Source organism: Herpailurus yagouaroundi, unplaced genomic scaffold (genome assembly GCF_014898765.1).
Source record: "Herpailurus yagouaroundi ecotype Mexico unplaced genomic scaffold, PumYag 181, whole genome shotgun sequence".
Lineage (NCBI taxonomy): Eukaryota > Metazoa > Chordata > Mammalia > Carnivora > Felidae > Herpailurus > Herpailurus yagouaroundi.
In genome coordinates, this window is record NW_024412412.1 from 9,575,788 (window position 1) to 9,583,621 (window position 7,834).

The following is a 7,834-nucleotide window of genomic DNA, read 5'->3' on the forward strand; positions in this document are numbered from 1 at the left end:
TCAGAGCAGATGTTCATCATTTTCGTCCTGGTACAATTTCCATTATCGACAGACTTTATTTGTGTGTTGTACTTCAATAAAACTACAACAAATGCTACAGTAAAATGTCAGACGTATCTGCTTTAATTTTTACCAATTAAAAAAGAAGACTGAGTAGAAATTAATTTAGAGTCAAAGCAATTTGGAAAGGTGTTATTTTTTTTCACTCAAGTATTATGCGTCAAATAATTTTATACTAGAGGGAAATGACACTTGTAACCCGGTTTCATGCTTCCCTGTGGAACTTTCATTTTTGAAAGTTCCATAAGAAAAACATTCCTGGCCCCATGATCCAAACATTTCCTTCTTTCTGTCTGGGACTAGGGCATGCCAAAGTGCATGGCAGCAAATCCAAAGGGTCCCCAAATGTCCAAATCTGATACAATTTGAGCACCCAAGTAAATAATGACAATATTAAATTATAACCCAGAGAATGAAATGAATGTCCACAATTCTACACAGACAAAAATAAATGCATGCATTATTAAATATATGTGAAAGAAAAGACAAATATAAATAATTTATGTAGATATTCCCTACCTCAATTCCCAACTATCCCACAGCAAAAGGTGGCGCTCAATGCCCTTCTCTTTGGGTATATGTTCCAGGATCGTATTGTATAGTCCCTCATCCAGTCCCAGAATTGGCCATTCTCCATGAAACCCTGTGGCCTTTTACTTTCAATGGCTATTTTTACTGCTGCTGGTGGGTCTTCTCAGCAGAAAGAGCTAGATTTAAGTAAGTATACTAATGCATATGTACACACTTATCTACATGTGGTTTTGTTAAACATGACTTCCTGCTGATATCTCTGGCCCTAATCCAGTAATGTATGGTTCATTCTAGCTTTCCTTCTTGTTTATTTGTAACTTCTTTCTGAGAAATCTGGCTTCCATTATCTATAGTATATGTAATGTACATCTATAGTACATGTAACCCTGGGATATGAAAACACTAGCTTCAGAATTACTAACTTGTCCTCTGTGAGAAACACATTTACCAGAACCAGAACAGTGTTTGGGCTCAGTTCCTTCGATCTTTGGCATTTCAGTGTCCAGTCAAACTTGATTTTTGAAAGTTATTTAAGTCAGTTCCTGCTTTTTCACTCTCTGCTTTGAAGTTGTATCATGCATTTATAATACTGGTGTGTTTATCTGTCTTTGTCTATATTTCTTCCCGGGATCATTCTCACCTCTATTGACTATTTTTGTTGTTGTTGTTAGTTTTTAGATAGAAGGGTCCACTCTGTATGGACCTTGGATGGTGGATACATCATTTTATGCCTATAATATATAATTTGAAAAATAAAAAGGATAAAAAAGCAAAATATAAAATTGAATATTAAAAAGTAAAAAATTAACCACAGTATGTATTGAATTACAGCAAAGTTATATGCAAACCACATGCAATTAATTTAAGCAACATTTTGAGCACAGCATTCAGATGTATGCACCTTAGACAAATAATCTGCCAAGTAATCATCATCTTTTTTTCTTTTTTACTAAGATTCTTCTGTGGTATTATTATCAGTATAATGATTAGAAACATCTTCTGTACATTGTAAGATAGGACAAATGATTAAATAGAGAGATATCAGGAACCAGCATTTTATCTGTGGCAGTAAGAGGGTAAATATTTGGAATGACAGAAGAAGAAGAAAAATCCTGTAACCTTAAGTTGAAACTGGAGAAATCAGTATGAAGCCATGATCTTTAAAAAAAAATAAATGAATACCTCCCTTAATTTTGTCCAGTGAAAGAGCCTAGAAGAAATAACATACCTGTAGCAATAAGCAAAAGTACTACTCAGATCTTGTTATCTAAATACCATTCCCAATAAAAGGAACCAGAGCTCCATGAAGAAAGTATTGAATATAGATCTTGGGCTGTAAAAAAAATTAATTTTTTAAATGTTTATTTATTTTGAGGGAGACAGAAGGGGGGGAAGCAGAACTAGAGGGGGAGAGAGAGAATTCCACAGAGAGATCCATGCTCTCAGTGAAGAGACTGACATGAGGCTGGAACTCAGGAACCATGAGGTCATGACCTGAGCCAAATCAAGAGTCTGATGCTTAACCAACTGTGCCATCCAGGGCCTTGTCTGGGGATGTAAAACTATTTTGTTAAAAATGAGGCTGGAGCATCTTATGGGTACTAAAATTAAGATGCCAAAAGACAAATGTATCAAAAAAGACACTACAGCTAATGTGAAGGCTTCCACTGGCTAAATTTGAGGAAACTGTACCAGCAAAAAGAATAATGGCAATTATGTTTTAATAAACTTGACTAGAGAAAGAATCCATTAGCACATCATTTTGCAGGGGAAACTATGAAGGAGATAGAAGAAAGTGGAGAAAATTTGCCTACACAGAAAAATGCCAGGTAATATAGAAGGGATGAGAAAAGTAGACAATAATCATTTTGTAATCAACAGTGCATTAATTGATTCAGACAATTGCTACCTGAATTAATTCAAGCAATTCATAACTTCAACTACTGCCAAATAAGACATTCAAAGAGCTTCACACAGTTTAAGTGTAAATTCCAAAGGGGAAGGCAATGTAATATACTTCCAGAAAAAGCTGGTAAAGACCACCTTAATTAAGGTGAATACTCTTAGTTCAACCTATAAGACAAATTGACACATATCCTTTTAATGTAATGCAATTCACCCCTCTAGTTGTCTTGCCAAATGTTTTCTTTGAATTTATTTACATGAAAATAATCAGATAAATGGAGATTTTTATGACATTTTTTAGGCAAATCGTATAGATTCTTCAAAAATAAAAAAAGAATTTCCAAAAAATAGATTCTGAAAAATCTGAAAAAAAAAATTAAGATTCTGAAATTATTATAGTAAAATCAACACGTCCTTGAATGGATACCAGATTTCAAAAAGACATGATGGGTACACCTAGGAAAATATTTATGGTGTCGATATGAGATAATATTGTTTTAATGTTTAATTTCTTGGAAGGGAAAATTTTTGTGGTTTTATGAAAGAAAGCTTTCATTCTAGGATGCTACATGGCATTGTATGTGAGAATAAAATAACCATGGTGTCTAAGTTTCACGCCACTTATTTTCAAACATTACAGCAAAATATATTAACAAGTGGTGAATGTACGTAGAGGATATAAGTGCTTTTGTATTTTTCCTGTATGTTTGAATTTTTCTTTTGCTGTTACTGAGAAAATGTTCTATCTAAAATGAAAACAGGGGTACCTGAGTGGTTCAGTTGGTTTAGCATCTGACTCTTGCTTTTGGCTCAGGTCATGATCTCACGCCTTGTGAGATCAGGCCCCGAGTCAGGCTCTGCACTGACATTGCATAACCTGCTTGGGATTCTCTCCATTTCTCTCTGACCCCCCTTTGCACTCTCTTTCTCTTTCTCAAAATAAATAAACATCTACAATAATGAAAACAAAAAATGGGGGGAAATAGATAAATCAAGATGAGAATGACAATAATTGTCAAAGCGGTCTGGTATGCAATTGGAGTTTACTGCATTGTTCTCTTTGATTTTTAGGTATATTTGAAATTTCCTGTGATGAAAGTCACTTTATACATAATAGCTCATGTAATATTGATATAATATTAAACGCACATGCATAAAATTATAAAACAAGTAAAATGGGGTGGCTGTATGTGTGTACAGATTGAAGGAATAAAGTATAAATGTGAGAAATTAAAATTCCTACAGAGCACTTTAATCACAAAGCAGAAGGTAAGAGGGAAACTAAAAGGAGCCATCTACCTCAAAGCCTAAACCAAACCAATTCTCAGATATGATAAAGAATTACACGTCAATAATGTCATCAGAAAACAACAGGAGTAAAAACATAGGCCAAAAATGACTTGTTCTCAAATGGGGGAAGTGTTCCAAGTGGAAGATCCAGAAATTAAGGAAAGGGAGATAAAGGAAAGGAAGTAGATGCAACTTCAGTCTTGGAGAAGGATGTCTGTACATCAGCAAGACGGGGTGATGACTGACCTGCACAGATACTTAGCTAAAATTTAATTACGTAAGTCGAAGTAGCCTCTGTGAATAAATCATATAATGAATAATGTTCTAATATTGTTTCCTTCACTGTGCAGAAGCATTTTTCTCTTGCTAAGGTTCTAATAGTTCAATTGTGCTTTTATTTCCCTTGTCTTTGGAGACATGTCGAGTAAGAAGTTGCTGCAGCTGAGGTCAAAGAGATTGTTGCCTGTTTTCAACAAAACTAAAAGGCCACCAATGGAATAGGAGAAGATATTTGCAAATGACATAGAGGATAAAGGGTTAGTGTCCAAAATCCATAAGCACTTAACCAAACTGAACACCTGAAAAAAAAAAATCCAGTGAAGAAATGGGCAGAAGACATGAACAGACATTTTTTCCAAAGAAGACATCCAGATGGCCAACAGACACATGAAAAAATGGTCAACATTGCTCATCATCAGGGAAATGCAAACCAAATATGCTGAGATACAACCTCACACCTGTCAGAGTGGTTAAAATCAACAACTCAGAAAACAACAGATGTGGGTGAGGATGTGGAGAAATGGGAACCCTCTTGCAGTGTTGATGGGAATGCCAACTGGTGAAGCTGCTCTAGAAAACAGTGTGGAGGTTCCCCCCAAAATTAAAAATGAAATTACCCTACGACCCAGCAATATCACTACTAGGAATTTATCTAAAGGATACAGGAGTGCTGATTAATAGGGGCACATGTGCCACAATATTTATAGCAGCACTTTCAACAATAGTCAAATGATGGAAAGAGCGTAAATGTCCATCAACTGACGAATGGATAAAGAAGATGCGGTTTATACATACAAGGGAATACTACTTGGCAATGAGAAAGAATGAAATCTTGCTATTTGCAGCAATGTGGATGGAACTGGAGGGTATTATGCTAAGTGACGTAAGTCAGTCAGAGAAAGACAGATATATGTTTTCACTCGTATGTGGAATTTGAGAAACTTAACAGAAGACCACGGGGGAAGGAAAGGGAAAAAAAGTACTTTCAAACAGAGAGGAAGGAAAACCATAAAAGACTCTTAAATACAGTGAACAAACTGAGGGCTCATGGAGGGTGGTGAGAGGGAAATAGGTGATGGGCACTGAGGAGGGCACTTGTTGGGATCAGTACTGGGCGTTGTATGTAAGCGATGAATCATGGGAATCTACTCCCGAAGCCAAGAGCACACTGTATACACTGTATGTTAGCTAATTTGACAAAAAATATATTTAAAAAATTTAAAAAATAATGCTCTAATAGAAAAATCAATGAAAGGTATTACCGATTGTTCACCAAATAAACAAACAACTGTTTATCAGATCAACTGCGAAAAAGTTTCACCTCACCAGAAGTGACATAATCACATTAGGGAAATAAAAGGGTATTTCCTGTGCTCCTATCGAATTAGAAAACAATTTACTAATATCGTACCAAATACTGTTCAGGCAAGAGTGATATAATTACTCTAATAAATTGAATATTAAAATTAGCCATCCTCTTCTGCCTTTTTCAGACAATTTAGACGCAACTAACAAGATATGTTAAAATATTCCTATATGTAGGGGGGCGCCTGGGTGGCGCAGTCGGTTAAGCGTCCGACTGCAGCCAGGTCACGATCTCGCGGTCCGGGAGTTCGAGCCCCGCGTCAGGCTCTGGGCTGATGGCTCAGAGCCTGGAGCCTGTTTCCGATTCTGTGTCTCCCTCTCTCTCTGCCCCTCCCCCGTTCATGCTCTGTCTCTCTCTGTCCCAAAAATAAATAAAAATGTTGAAAAAAAAATTAAAATATTCCTATATGTAAGCTCCAGAAATATATCTTAAGGAAATAATTAGGTATGAGATTATAAAGTGTATTCAAATATTTACTTATAACTAAAAACACAGAACATGTTTATTGCCCAAAATTATGGAAATGGTTATGTACATTTTGATGCATCTATTAAATATAGTAACACGGACGTCTGAAGTCATGCACTGAAAGCATTTCATAAAATGCAAAATGCATGATGGAAGAAGAAATAATAAAAGAACATTGGTTCACATATAATTATGGTTTTGTAAAGAAGTTTAAAGAACAAAAATTAAAAGATAAAACACACGTCTGAAGAATACCTATTGCTGGCTTTGTAGTAAGATTTTCATTGTTAATGTGAATTTTTTTTTCAGTGAAAAATACAGCTTTCATATAGTCATTCAGAGAATACCATTCTGAACACAACCGAGACAGAAACCAGAACATATTCCGTGTATTACCTTAATTAATTAATTGAAATTAACTGAAAGTAATGTGTCCGCATAAAGTCAGTAAACAGGACAATATATTGTACCATAATGCCAAAACAATGGTAAAGCATGAAATGTTTGTATTCTGAAACAGAAATTATCTTTATGCAAGCTCATTTAGTAAGGACTCTGTGGGCATTAAGATTTCAAGGTTACCAATGTCAGTTAAGATCATGAAGTTCAGAAACAATTCTTTCACAACATCAAAAGTAATATTTACAAGGACAGCAGCATTCGAAGCCGAAAGGACCCACACAGCAGAATCAAGTATATACAGATACAAATTATTTAACTTGCAGTGAACCCAAATATAATTAAGAGCTACCAGATATTTTGTGTTAAGTATCAAAATTTCTCCCCCCAAGAAAGTATTAAGGCTTTAACTAAATGTAGCCATGAGAAACTTTCGTTCTGGTTTTTTTTAGATCCTCTTTTCATGCAGCATTTTTCTGTAAGAGTTTCTGTCCCTTTTCTGTGTCCCACCTCAGTAAGAGACCTTGCTGATCGATCTAAACCACTTCTACATTGGGTGGGTCACTTTCTGTGTCAGGACTGATTGATAATAATTGCAGAAAAGCATCTGTCTTAGTTTGCCCTTTTTAAAGTTAAGACTCTAAAGAATAGAGAGTATCAGTCGAATTGCTTCAGTCTGAGTTGTTTCTGTTTCTGAGTGTTGGTGCACAGATCCCTGTGTGTGCAGAAACATGAGGAAAGAAGTTGTTCTCTAATAGGCAAAACAATTGCTTTCAAAGTCCCTTCTCTTCCTCTGAATTGCTGCACTGGGAAAAGTTTTATCAATTTTTCTGACATTTGAAGGAAATAAAAACTCCTGATCAGAGTTCTACAGAAAGTGTCTCTTCAAATCTTGTAATGCCCTTTACGCTACAATTGCTTCCTTTGTGATTCTTTCAAATGTCTCCTAATAGCAGCAGGCCTGCCTTGAAACTGTCTGCTTTGGGCCCACTAGGTTTTTACTTTTTAACTGCAAATGTGATGTAAAAGCCCAAGACAAGAGAATTTGCACTGATTGCAGTTATCTAAAAATGTTTACTTATGCCTCTCGTGGCATCTAGCTGTCAGTGTCTGATACACCTTTCTCCAAATTCCAGCTATAATAATTATAAAATGAAAGTAGCTAAAAACGTTGCAAATCCTTAAAGAACTAAACTTGAGGACCTTGGACAAACAAATTACTGGACCTCATTAAAAACTCCGCTAGCTTCTAGTCACATAGTTAGATTAAGAATAACCTGTCCAGGCTTTCTGATATGAGATTCCCAGGTTTCCTCTCATGAAAGAGAACATTTCTGAAGTGGAAAATCAAAATTAGGTAGAATATTAACTATTACATTTCTTAGAATATGTCTACTGACCCCAAACATATGTATACCTGTTAGAAAATGCTACTATTCACTTCTATATCAAAGAGTTTCCTTCCTTTCTCTAAATAGATAGATAGATAGATAGATAGATAGATAGATAGACAGGTAGATAGATGATAGATAGATA